A 14,261-nucleotide genomic window follows, 5' to 3' on the forward strand; every position below is an offset into this window, starting at 1 on the left:
TTGCTGCTCTAAGGACAGAGTAAGGAACTTTGTAAGGTTCACTGTACTTGTTCCAATGTTAAAAAAAACCAGACAGACATGAATGAATAATAAATGAAGAAATAATTCTACAAATTAATGCTTCTATTATTGATATAAAGGACGAGACATTTCAAGTATTAAAGTCACATGTGTTTTTTCTGCCATTTTGAAATGTTAACTTTTCACAATTCTTTAGTAACACACTGACGAAAAAGACACACATCTTCCAACAAAAGCTGTGTATTATTTTTTTTGTAATCTCCTGCAGAATGACAGTGCATCACTCACTGATTTTCATCTCTAACCCAGCCCCTGGTATGATTGCATATCCTCTCAGTCTGAAGTCATCTGTAAAGTTAAGAAGCAACCCCTGTATTTCATCAGTAAAATTGCAAATGAAAGTACTAGGCAGTGCCAAAGAGAACCTTGGCAATCCATACTCGGTAACATCTTTTATGTTGACAGTGACTCCTGGATAAATGCTCCGAACATGTTTTATATCTAGTTTTATGTCCATTGTCTCATGACTGTCTTCTGAAACTCTTCATAATGTCATGTGAAACAGTATCAAAAGTTCTACAATAATGCAAAATATGACATCTGCTACTCCTCTCCTTTCTGTAAGGCTGTATCTTAGCAGGAAATTATATTGATTTGACACATTTGCTCTTTATACATCCCTATAGATGCTAATTTGTTTTCCTGTCTCCTCCAAGCATTTAGAAACATCTCACTCATTTTGACGTTTCCCTAGAAACTGATGCTAAGTTCAAAGGATCACAGTTCCAAACCCCTATCCCCTTTGTCCTTCCCTTCTTTTTTAAAAGCAGGCACTCTGTGCTTTTCCAGCTGTCTGAAACCTTTCAGTCAAGTAACGTAAGAATTACCTGAGTAAGCAGGAGACATGAGACAGTTAAAGCTGGAAAAGAACCTCAGGAGAGAAGACAAGACAGAAATGAGGCAAGTTACAGTCTTTAGGAGAATACCTAGCTGTTTTGTTAGAGAGGAATAGATTAGAAGAGGCCATGAAGTTAAAATGCACATGCAGCCTTGTCCACTTCCTACCTAGCGTGTGTGAACAATATCCAGATAATATCTGAGTATCTTCCTTCTGCTGTATCTTGTAAAACACTTTACGGGAGATCAATCAAAACTTAAACATGCAGAGCCTCTGCAACACTTGCTTTCTCCCTTAAGAGACTCCTATGCAAAGGAATAGCATGTCAAAGCACTCTGGACCGGTAACAGAACTGGTTACAATTGCTTTAATCATGGCTTAATGAAGCTTTCCAAGAAAGGCAGCATCACAGCATCTCTACCATTCCACCCTCATTGTTGCCCTATGCAAAAAGCAATTATCAGAAGATACCTCCTTTCCTCAATTAAGCCATTCAAAAACATGGGCATAAGGAGAATGAGTCTTCCCTGCTAATAATATGTTTCAGGTTAGTGTCTTCCTACCCTGCAATACAGGCCTTTTATCTTCATTAAGGATTTCGATTGGGAAATATGCTCTTAGTCAAATTAGGAAAAAAATACAGCCCACGGTTCTGAGGCAGACCACGTGCATGACAGCAGGAGACAAAGCACACTGGAGGCGAGCAGCAGTGGGAGAAAGGAAATGGGAATCAACTCTTGGTATTTAGAAGTCACAATCTCAAATGCAATCAGATGACTTTTCGAACAGATGACTTTCCTCTCTCACCAGTCCTTGTTCCAGAAGCCATTCCTCCAAGCAGTGCAGCCTAAGATCCAGGGCCAGAAACTGCGTGCCCATCTACAACCCAAAACTTCATCAGTGCAGATGAAGTATTCACTTCACCATGTATCCCTCTCCGCTATCCTGAATCCTCCTGCCCAGTGACAGAGGAGAAGAATGCATTTGGGGGGGCTATAACACATAGCCCTTGAAGAAAATACTGGAGATGCCCTGTAGCTTTCCTCCCGCCCTATTCCAAATCCTCTATAAATGAACTACCTTTCAGAAAATGCCACGTATGTGCTTTCCTTTGTCTCTTACCACAAATTCAGAGGCTCGATGTCCTGACCTTGACGTGCATTAGTGTACCCAGACTAATTCACATGGTTTTTTATACCAGTACCATTTTGCAGTGTGAAGGTGATCACATTAATACCTATACAGTGAAGAACCATTTTCCACATCAGGGTTCTATTTGTTCAAGCGGGTTTTGAAAGAAGGAGTGCTGTCATTCACACAAGCGGAAACTGATAGCAAAGAAGGACTGTAGGTAGATAAAGGTTTGCATCTTCAAACTAACTTACAATACAAAAACCTGGCTCTTAAGATTTAGTCATAACTGCATAATCTACACATGTAATATGTAGGGCTTACTTAATATGTAGAACCGGCAATGAGAAAACCTTTTTTGTATTATTGCACCTATTTCACTTACATGGTTTGTATTTAAATAAAATTATGGAGAAGACTTGAACACTTTCAGAATATCAGCACCCATTATTTGGAGGCCTCTATTCCTTGGTTAAAGGCTGTATTTTATTTGTCTCTTACCCCCTCCCTCCCATTAAGCTGCTAGTTAAAATATAGTTGGCAATTTCAGACAACAGCTTCAGAACATGCCAGCGTTATAGATTTGCACATTATAAACTGAAATTCTGAATTAAAACCAGAAAAGGAGTATCACGTCAATCAGTTATAGTGTCTGTTGAGAGCCACACAAGAGGGACATGCCATAAAGGGTCCTTAAGGCACATACGTCCTTTCTCCTCTCCTCTAAATATACATATTTATAATTGGAAGAGAAGGGTCTGAACCATCCCTGAGAGACTGAAATAAAAAGACATAGTTTAAAAATTTGGCAATAGCTGGGGGAAAAGCTTGTGCGTTTAGCCTCAGTTTTCTCAGGCAAAAAGTAATGTACATCTTCCCTTGACTTCCACATCACAGAACAGAATGATGCCCAACAATTGCAGAATTTATTGCAAAAAAGAGAAAATCCCAAACCCTGTCTTTTCTAGTCCACCTCCCCACAAAAGCAAGGTTGCACATTTTTTTTAGTGCTTTCTGAAGTCTAATTTTAGGTGTCCCGAAAAACGTGGCTTGTATTATTTCCCTTGGGAAGCTCTTTCGCAGTCAAATAACTCATAGTTCAGATTGCCTGACACTCAGCCTAATTTCTCCTTTTCTTAGTTTGATCCCATTTGCACTCCACTGCAGATGACTGACTTGTACCAAGCAAAATAGTTTCACCTACCCCCCAGCACCAGCTTCGTGAAATATAAGAATTATAATTCAGAAGCACATTTACAAGGACTAGTTATACTTTTTGAGCTGTTTTATTTCTCACAAGTCACCTCATCAGTGAACGAACATTATTACTGCTCTCTGATCCCAAAACAATTGGCCTTCTTTTGTTCTCTTGAAAAGGGTGGTTCTAAAACTGGTAACTTCAGGTGTCACATATTGTTCCTTGGATCTTCTCACAGTGCTTGCTCGAATAGCAGCTGGGTTTAAGAACCACAGTGCAGTCCTCAGTGCACAACTCAAGCTCCAGATTTCTGAAGGCTCAAATAAAGTCTTCACCCAGACTTTCATTTTGAAGTGTCAGACAAGTCAGAGTAGGTGCAGAGCTTTCTTCTTCAAGGACTGCTCTCTCAGTCCTGTGCTGGATTCACCTGTGGGAAACTCATTACCTCTGCCTAAACTTTTATATAGATTGGCCCTCACCTTGCCCAGCTACCAGATGTACCTAAGCTCTGATCCAAGTGCTTCCCAAAGGTCTCCTAAAGTGTCACTGCCACAGTACTGGACTCACACTAAGACAAAAGTCCTGCTGGGAGGACAGAGCCAAACTAAGAAACAACATGGTTTCTGGACAGCAGCTGACATGCCTCCTGCCACACTTCATGCTCAGCAGAACCACCACAGGTCTGTCTGCAAAGGCTATTTTAAAATACCTTCACCCATCATGGAAAGGGAAGGCATGAAACAGCTGTACCTTCAGTTTAGAACAATGTCTAGAAGGGGAAAAGACAGAGGAAAAAAATCACAATTATTTAAATGCACATATATTTATACACAAAAATATTTCCTAACTAGTAGCATTTTTGCTTTTTTAAATAGCTATAGTCCTTAGGTCTTTAGGTGGTATAGTCATTAATATGAAACAATACAGTTGGAATTGAAAATGTAACCCTTTTAATCAGTTTGGAGGAAAGGACTGCAAAACAACTGATTCATTACCACTAGATTTGCAATCACTGCACCTCTGCAGTCTGAGGTAGGTAATTCAGCTTTGGAGGAATTTACAGATATTTTTTCCTTCAAAGTGAAGGCTGGGTAGGTATTTCAGAGGCGTGCAGGAAAGCTTATCTAAAATATTGCTCTTGCTTTCTCGATTAAAAACTGAAGAAAAAAGAAGTAGACCACAAACTTTTAAAATTCTCATCAGCTTTTATATAATCAAATATGGTCCCCATTAACCATACTGTTCTGAGTTACAGCATTTAAGTCCTTACATTTTAATAGAAAACTTAAAGAATTTCAGAATTACATGGGAGCATCAATAAACCTGTGCTCAACTTTCATGATCTGAAAAGTAGACAATGAGCCTAACTGTGCTCCCGTTTGCTCCTGTGAAACATCACCAAAGAACAGCTGAAATCTCTGGTACAAGCACACCACAGATATTTTAAAGACAGTATAACACATACAGAGACAGAGAAAAGCAGAGAGTAGACATGTGCTACACAGATCAATTTTTCTGCTGTCACTATCACACAACTGGAAATGACTTGGAAAAAGCTTCTGTTTGGAATGAACCGGTTTAGGTTTTAATTATAACAGAATCAAACCATGTAGTTTTAAAGCATCAGATGCTACATTCCTTTCTACCATTTTTAGTGTGAATGACTGTTTAGAGAACAGAGCAAGGAAGAATCAAGATAGAGCCTCTGAGTATCCTCACAGTCTCTTTCTCCTCTGCAAAAATAATCACATCCACAAAAAAAACCTTGATAGTCTCCACTGTATTTGAGAGATTTACAAGCAGTGCAAAGTGTCAGACTGTTAAAACCTGCTTTTACAGAAGAAAGGCAAACGCTCATATACATACCCATCTTACTATATATATTTCAAGGCATTCACATGTAGATTCTTACAGACAACTAAGAAAACTCTAGCCTTTCATCATTTCCTAACAGACAGCACCTGTATTGTTCATAACTTGAGAGAAATTTCTGCTCTCAGCCACCATTTACATCACTGCAACTAAAGGCAGAATCTCACTTTTTCAATTCCATTGAAATGTACAAACCTCGAGGGTTCTTTCTCCATTTAATATCTGATGAAACACTCTTAAGCAGTATTTGTCTACACAGGGTCTGTGGGATTGTCAGATGGCACGTAACAGTATCCTGCATCTAAGCCAAGGAACCTAAGTTCTCCTCGGCTTGGACTATTTCTGCCAGACTTGATGCAGCTAAGGGCTGCATCTCCTTCCTGCCTGAAAAGCAGCATGACTCTTATTCTGTCAGGAGCCTGACACCACTGCACCAAACTGGGCAGGGTTGACCTAGCACAGATTACAGGAATTTGAAGACGCCTTGCTCCATGTGTGCTGTGGGCAGATCTCTGCTGGGTTCCCTATGGTGCTGAGGCTAGAAATTGAAGTGCTATGTCTTGACAAACCTCCCTTAAGAGGCAAAGCTGTGCATGACTTCTTGTTCTTACACATGACTATTTCAGGGCATAGCTTGTTGGGGATCTGCCGCAGAAGACTACTTGCTGTAACGGAGCAGAATAAAGAGAATTTGTCATACTCTTTTAAATAAGAGAAAAGAATGACACATAAGAAGAAGAAATATATTATGCCTACTGTAGCGCTAACCTGAAGTTAAAGAGTCCAAAGACAAATGACGTAAATTAGAAGCAATTAGGACTTGCACAAAGACAGGACTTTGCAAAGGAAACAATTTATACAAAGGGTTTCCTTGAAATATACTGTATCATCCACACAAAGACAGACATGGCCTATTTCACTGCCAGATATATAAACAATGGCAAATTTGGTATACAGTCATTAGGAAGGTTAATCATTGGCCTAAGCTAAATAAAGAAAGTGCAGCTCAGTGGAAGCTCAAGGTCACTGCCACATTCTGAAGACAACCATTTACTTTTATACTCCTCAAGAGTTTCAGTGTGAACAGCACTTTAGCTCTCTTAGTAGAGGCAATCTGATGTTTCAAGCTAACATTTGCGAGCTTTGCAGTCTCTGCAGAGAATTAAACTGTATGTTTTCACATTATTATTAATAATTTATTTCTTTATAGTTATTCATATATTTATGTATCGTTATTCATATAATACAGATATATTTGAAAAGTATACCTGTACGCAGAATGGTTTCCACCAAAGAAATTCCTAGTTGTTTAACCAAATCCCCTAGCAGTAGAATGTTTTGCTTTCCAATTGAGTAGCTAGCATCAAAACAGAAAACCCAAACAAGGCAGTGTTCAGCATTTTGCTTTTTTATATTTGCTATACACAGCTCAACAAATGTGTTTTCAAATGCCAGTCAAGTGAAAAGAATTTGCAAATGTGAGTATTAGAAGACTACAGGACTTTCAAAATCCATGTCTCAATTTTAAAATTTTCACTTTCAGTCACATGACGTTCCATCAGAGATCCTATTTTCACAGGTTTCCATCTTGAAAATACAGATTTTTAGAAACCTGTATGCATGCCACATCAGGCTGATATCTACCAGCTTAAGGAACACAGTCTAATACTGGCAGCACAAGGAAAATAAATATGGTAATTCAACATGAACCACTCCTCCCTACAGTACAGTACCTATATCATGCTCCAGCACAGGCTGTGGTCACTGTATGCTGCAAGGAGAATTGCCCTTCACGAGGATGTAAAACATGATGATCTGGTCACCTGCAGGTATAAGTTGCCAGGGAAATCCTCACCTCTAAGGAAGAATGGGAAGCTTTGATCTTGATTTTCAGTGAAGTTGATGATTTAATTTCTCTTTCAAATCCATTTCCAATGGTAAAAACGCTAGCCCTAACGTCCTCACAATTTAAAAAGCTACTGACCATGCTTATACATTCTTAGTTCTATGCTCTTATCTGTCAGTCCTGTTGAAAATGCTGCTCCCTTTCAATGACGTAGTTGATAACTTACTTGATCTTAGATGTTCTTTGCACCAGGGTAAGGCTTCCATACTTGTAAGTAAAAGGTATATAACACCCTATGTTATTAAGGAAGCCTCACTACACTGCCATAATATTGCATTTTTAGTATTTTAACTAACTCATTGTTCTGAAAAAATAAAATGCAAAGTTCTTCATTGCCCCTTAGGTTTCACAGCTGATATATTTATGAAACTTCCTATGTGCACAGAAACGTAAATACGCTTTCTTGTACAGAAAATTGTTAGCTGTTTCTAAAGGCAATTGATGAAATATCTAGCTCCAAACTTACATCCATTTACTCAGGACAACAATTTCACTTTTGTACAATGAACAACAAATTGCAAAGTTATTTGAAACTGCAACAACAAAAAAAAAATCCCTGACAAAAGATGTTTAGATTTGTAGGCCTAATTCTGAATTGCAGTAAAACAAAGTTTTACTACAACTTCTTGAGTTTTCCTTTACTCAGGAAAAATGAGTTTTATTAAATTAAAGATTCTGCCCTTTGACTTATTGAAGGATTTCAGTTGCAACTCTTTGCAGAAGTCATTATATTCAGAGAGGACGTTTTGACTGATACCTACTCACACACACAGAACAAACAATGAGCACTAGGAATCCAAAACCAGTCAACTAACTCTGCTGCCTGCTGAAGAAGGAAAGTAATTCCAGGGATCAACTGGCAATAGAAGATGTTGTTTAAAGTTGCATCTATCATAGACACAAAGGAGCAAAATGGTTTTTTACAATTATCCTTCTTCCAACGAGTAGATCAGAATCAGCTTCCAGAATCAGCTCCCAGGAATACTTCCAGTGCAGCCAGTATCTGCTGCCATCAGACCAAGCAGGGTAAAGATGAGGACTTACTCATTTCCAACAACTCTGGTGTCAAAGTTTATGCTGGTTTTGGACTCCAGCTTTCACTTCTACTAGTCTGGATCTGGCCCTTCTCTTTCTTTACTTCCTTCTGTGAAAATTTCTCTCCTTTCTAGTGGTTTACCACTCTCTCCATTACCCCTCTCCACTTTCTTCTTTGTCTTTGCTCTTTTCATCACTCACCTCTCCTATTGCCTGCCGCTGACACAAGGTAAGACAAATGGAGCCAATTCACTTAAAAGGTAGAGTTGTCTGCCCTGGGGAAAGAAAGAGTACACATGGCGCAAAAGTAAGTAACTGCATGATGATACTAGGGGTTCAGTGCAGGTTGCTAGTACTGAGAAAAACAGAAAAAATGCAGAACTAGGATGATCAGGATCTGAAAAAAAAAAAAAAAAAAGGAAATGTGATTCCAGGAGGTAACAGAAGTACAGCTGGTAAGTGTTAGTGCTAATGTACAAAGCCTCACCTGGTGGACTGGATAGAAATGGAAGTATTGAACAAAAACAACCAGGTAAAATGGTCTGGGCTGAGGAAAGCAGCAAAGCAACCAGTGTGTACACTCTGCAGCTGCACCAGGCCTTTGCAGCTCCTGGTACAGCTTGTTCAGAGCAAGCTCAAGCATCCCCACATGGCACTGCATCATTTATCCTACTGTTAAGTCAATGTAAACTCATGATCACTTGATCCAAGAATATTTTGTACAATCTGCTTTTGCATAACTTCCTTGCTACTTAGTCATTTCAAGGATAAAAAGGCTTTTATTCTGTATTAAATGACCTGTTGGGCCCCAATTCTGTCACTCACACAGTACACTACATAGTCTCCACCCCTCTATCAATTTACTAATTTAGGGACTAATCCATCTCTTATTATTTTTTATGCTAAGTTCTCCTTTGTTTTCAGTAGAAGTGATATCAGTTCTTCAGGGTTTAATGCTGAAAATACTCAAGCAAATACAAGCTGCAGCAACACAAGTAACATCACTAACATGTGTTAAGCTGTTTGCACTCACAACTGATCAATTAAAGCAACTTTCTGTCCAAATCCCAGGCAGAATTTCACAGCTATCTATGCAGTGATTCATGCATCCCCAAGAGGAACAAACATTCCCTCTGAAAATAAGTTGCTAAAACCCCAGTTTGTTTTCCTGATATGTAAGCCTGGCTTGCCTTTTCGGTGCCTCATGATTTTCTTTATGTGTCTACTCAACTAGCACAGCAGACCTATAGATTTTGTATAGGTACAGTGTTATTTCTTTTCTTCTTTTGCATACAACAAAAGTGTAACTGACTTGGACAAAAGCTCAAAACCTGCCAGGACTATTTTATACGCAGTCAGTAGCGCTGGTGCATGTACATTTTTCACGCACAAAATTACGCCGGTTAGGAAAGCAGTATCATAATACTTTTCAAATAGGAGGATACAAAGGAGGAACAAAAGATCCCAAGACCTCTCTTGTGATCCAGTACCATATTCTGCTCTCTTTTTTTCCTTTTTTGTTACTTATAATGAAGAGAGTAAAACATGATACAGTAACTAGAAAAAGTTAAATGTTACAGCAGTCTTTTACAGACCTGTGTATAGCTTGTGAAAGGGGCCGACACAAGGGGGTTGCTATCTCTAAACCCATTCATCCACTTTGTTCATCTAGAAGGAAACATTTTACCCCTATCTTATGAATCAAGCAGAAGCACTGTAATTTCTAGCCAATGCTTTAATTTGTCAAGGCGGACACTGCAGTTGCCAACAGTGTAAGGATATAGCATATCGATTACACACAAGCTGCAGAGCAAGACACAGGAGGTAGTTTTCTTGGACAGTTGTAAGAGCAGTTTCAAGATTGAGCAAGTGCTTTCATACTGAATCTTCTGTTCTTACGTTTAGTGAACTTTATCTTGTAGGGACCTTTGGTGTAGTGTTCCTCTGCTTTTCACTTTGTATTATCACTTACACTGTAGCTATAGCTGTTAGGTTGCCCTCTCTGCCTGGGCTGGCTACAAAATGATGCCATTCTCATCACAGCGGGTTACATATCTGTATCAGTGGTGAAAGATGACACAGGGTCAATGCAACAAAGAATCGCACCTCCCCCATGCATGATCTTAGCTGAGAGAGAGATATTTCTGGTAGTCTAAAGGAAATCCGTTTCAGCTGTTGTCTGAATTACCAAGGCATGAAAACACACTTTTCACACCTTATGAAAATTCTGTAGTCATTTCACATATTTCAAAGCAATTCAAAGGAAGCTTAAGAGCTGTCACATAGTCACATACATGATACCAAATGAGTCCACCCAACGATACTTGGAAGTCAAATTAAGGTGGGCATATTCAAAAGAACACACTTTTTCTCTCCAATTTGGAAGCCCTGAGGACATTTTTTTCTGTCTGCAAATATAGCACAGTTTACATCACTCTTTATCCTGGCTAGGAAACCACCAGACAACCCTGATGCAGAACGACCACAAATGAAAAAGCAACTTAATGTAAAATCCCATTAAGATTTTGCTACTATAAGGCAATTTTCAAAAAGCTTCAGTCTTTCAAAAAGAGTAACTACTTTTAAGAGCACAGACTAATTGAGCAAGATCTGGTAAAGGTGTTCCAGAAAGCTGTATCTCAAAACGGCATGGCAGTCACTGAGTAACTCAGTGTGAGTACTGAAGACTTTTAGATAAAACAATTTACTGGATATTATAGTTGATTATTGTGTTTCTTTAGGTATTAACTTTACATATACTCTGAAGAAGCTAGAAATCTTTATTCTGGCACAACAAAGCCTAGTATCATTTTCCCAAAGCAATCGTCTGCTTCAGCTTTTCATCTGTGATCTCATTAGACCTTAAAATGAATGGCATAAAATACCCACCTGATAATGCAGCAGATTCCCACACACATCGGGGATCAGTAATTTATGGAAGTCAAGGGTGAAAGAGCTGAACTGAGCTAGTCCAGTCTCACCTGCTTCTGATAACTGAACAGAACTTATCCCAATCACTAAGCACAGAGAAGAAAAGTTCCCACAGAAGCAGATGCTTCTGAAAAATCATGTAATTCCTATAGGTTAGTAATGACTAACCAACATACAAAGAAATCTGATGCCAATCCTTTCACTGCTCTGCTTCTCTTTGGAGCTAGAATATTTTAAAATATTAAACTATTTAATATCAGTTAATATTTATTTTAGATATAAAATAGTAAATCATGTTATTAAACTTCAAAACTTATTACAGCTCTCAAAATGTGCAAATATTTTTCTGTTTGTTATGACTAAGGTAACGTTTTCACTTGAAGGTCTTCTTTTCAGAGGACAACGAATTTCCCAAAACAGTGACCTCATCAACCAACAAAATTACTCTTTTTAAGTATAAAGAACATCTATTAGGATCTATGCTATGTTCTGTTAAGACATTCAACAGACACTGCTGACTTTTATGGTGTGATTACTGAGATGCGACACTGCTATGTTTTGATTTACTGTTAAAAAAAGGAATTATATAAATACTTTCTGCAAAGTCAGATTTAGTAGCCGTTACATACACGATCCTAGCATGGCCCTTCCTGGTGTACTGCAGTAACAGAAACTGAGATGATGCAGGATCTTTATTTATATTTCCTTTTGGAGGTGCTGAGGGAGAGAGAGGAAAAAAAAGGAGTTGCTTTGTATTGTACTATATGATTTGTTAAAGGCAGTCATATGTTGCTCTCTTTCCAGTGCAGTGCAACCACAGAATCAGAATCTCAATCATTTTCAGGAATACATCCAAACCAGCAATGACTTGAGCACTGCAGCTAATGAATTAAGCTTTGCAGCTGCCCCCAAGCAACCAAAGTCTGTATGCAAAGCTGATCAAACTATTTATACTCCCCTGTCTTCACTGAATGTATATCCGGGATTTTTTTCTTTTTTTAAATCAAGTTTCATACTTAGATTACAAGCTGGTATAGGCACCTGCACTTTTATACACGACTTAGCCTACTGGAGCCTCAATCCTATTAAGACATTGTAGATAACAACTTAAAATGTTTAATAACAACATAACTGTGCCATCAAGAGGAGTTGCATGGGGTTGCTAAGCCCCATTCCTTGACCAGGAACTTCTACAGGAAAAGAATCGACACCCACAAAATTTCTTCCTGGTTATGAGTCTAACGCACTTTTTGTCATCATCATCATCTACAGCGAAACATCCAAAGTATTTTATCAGTGAAACAAAACGCACTTACACAATCCTCTTTCAGGGTCCCACACTGAGCATCTTGTATGTTATCTTGTACATGGAAGCTGAACTGATGACAAAGCAAACTCAATCTTTCCACCTCCTGTTGGGAAACGTCCCATAGGAGCCGTGGGTGGCAGCAGTGTCTGCACCGCCTGCACATTCCAGCCACAACACTGCACTGGGTCACAGGTCCACGCAGTGAACGGGAACCACCCTCTCACACACACACACCACTTGTTCCAGCTCAAACTGCCATCACAGAATAAAGTTGTATCCATTTCCTTGATCATCTTCCCTGTGGGTTGTCTTTCACTACAAAGGATGCGAACTGAAGACTAAAAATTATTATACAAACACACGCTGTTAAAATAAACAGGAGTTTGTGCTGGATATACAGATGGAGAAACTGAGCATACCGATTGTATCGGGAAGCAGTTCAACAATTCCATTCATGCAGCATGCACAGTAACAGGTATCACTGTTACCACAATTTCAGCAGTATCTCACTGTCTGAATCAGCAGAAGCATTTGCAAATATTTCAGCCCGTAAATGCAGGCTGTCCCAAGACCGTTCTGTGTTGAAATCATCAACCTTTATCTTACGTCTCAGTGTCTTCTCTCCTAAACCAGATTTTGCTACCTTTCAGAAATCTTGCTTAGTAATACTCCACCTTCAGCAACAAACGAAAAAAGGCATGCTGGCCCGGCGTGTCCTTCCTACTGCTAGAACTCCTGAACTTCTGGATGACAGGGGCACTCCCTTCCTCCACCCCACCCCCCACGGGCTGCGGCATCACCTACCACCGCTGAACCTTTGCAAACACCAAGCACACCCAAATAACAACCCCCCTCTTGCTACCTTTTACCAGCATGCTCCCCGTTGCTCTGTATCAGTGCCAACAGGCTGATACAGAAGTGACAAGATTTTAGTCTCCTTTTTACCCATGTTAACTACAACTAAACCTTTAAGATTTTCTTTCCAAGACTTCTCCGCCATTCCTCCCCTTCCAATAGGTATGTAAGCATTTAACACACAGTTGCTCTTACGATTGCTCTGCCCCGTTTCCTCAGCACACCTATCTCAAGGGCGAGAAACAGGAAAAAAGTTCTCCCTACCCACCGCCGCCTGCAAGCGGCCCGTTCCCCTTCGACAAAACCGAAGGGCAGCCCCACGCAAAACCTGCACCGCGTCCCAGAGGCTGGGGGGTCCCCGCCACCCCCGGGCCCCCGCCGGGCGCCGACCGCGGCCGGGTCCTGCCCGGAGGGGCGGCGGAACCCCCGCGGGGCTGGGGGGCGGCCGTGCCCGGCGGCTGCCGCGGGGCTGGCTACGAGCCGCGGGGCTGGCTACGAGCCGAGGCAGCCCGTTTGCCCGCCGAGTTGTCTCGGCCGCGGCGACGCGGGGGGCAGCTCCGGCCTCCGCGCCGCCTCACCCACGGCGGCCCCCCGGCCCCAGCGGCCAGGGCAGGCGGCCGCCTCGACCCTCACCGCGGCGCCTCCGGCTGCCCGGGGCGGCGAGGCGGGTCGCAGGCACCGGTGTGTCCCCCCCACCCCGGCAGCCGCCGCTCCCCCCGCGCCCACCTGCTGGCCGGCCGGTGCCGCGGGGTCCGGGACGGCGCGGTGCTCCTCCCCGGGCAGAGGGCGCCAGGTGCGGCGGCCGCCCGCCTCCCTCAGGGCAGGGGGGGGCGGCTGGGAGGCGGGGGAAGGAGTCTCAAGAGCCTGAGGGGAACGGCGCGTGGCTCAGTCCTCGGGGGGGAACAAAACCATTTTTTTTTTTTTTTTTTTTTTAAGTAGAAATTTAACTCGCGCAGCGCCCCGAGCGAGAGGGGAGCGCGCGGGCAGGTGCCGGCCGGATCCGGCCGGTTCCGGCACCGACGGCCCCACCAGAGCCCGCGCTTCCCGCGCGGGGCTCCCCCTCAGGTGGGCTGCCCCTTCAGGGGGTAAAGCCCCGCGGCACCCG

At 41.5% G+C, this 14,261-nt stretch overlaps 1 protein-coding gene across 1 annotated transcript in view; it reads right to left on the reverse strand.

The window, feature by feature from the left end:
- Positions 1-14,002, reverse strand: part of WIPF3 (WAS/WASL interacting protein family member 3) — a 39,418-nt gene extending 25,416 nt beyond the window's left edge. The window contains 1 exon segment of the mRNA XM_055706998.1: positions 13,883-14,002. The gene's annotated coding sequence lies outside the window, so the exon portion shown is untranslated.
- Between the last annotated feature and the right edge of the window lie 259 nt (positions 14,003-14,261).

Source organism: Falco cherrug, chromosome 4 (assembly GCF_023634085.1).
Source record: "Falco cherrug isolate bFalChe1 chromosome 4, bFalChe1.pri, whole genome shotgun sequence".
NCBI lineage: Eukaryota > Metazoa > Chordata > Aves > Falconiformes > Falconidae > Falco > Falco cherrug.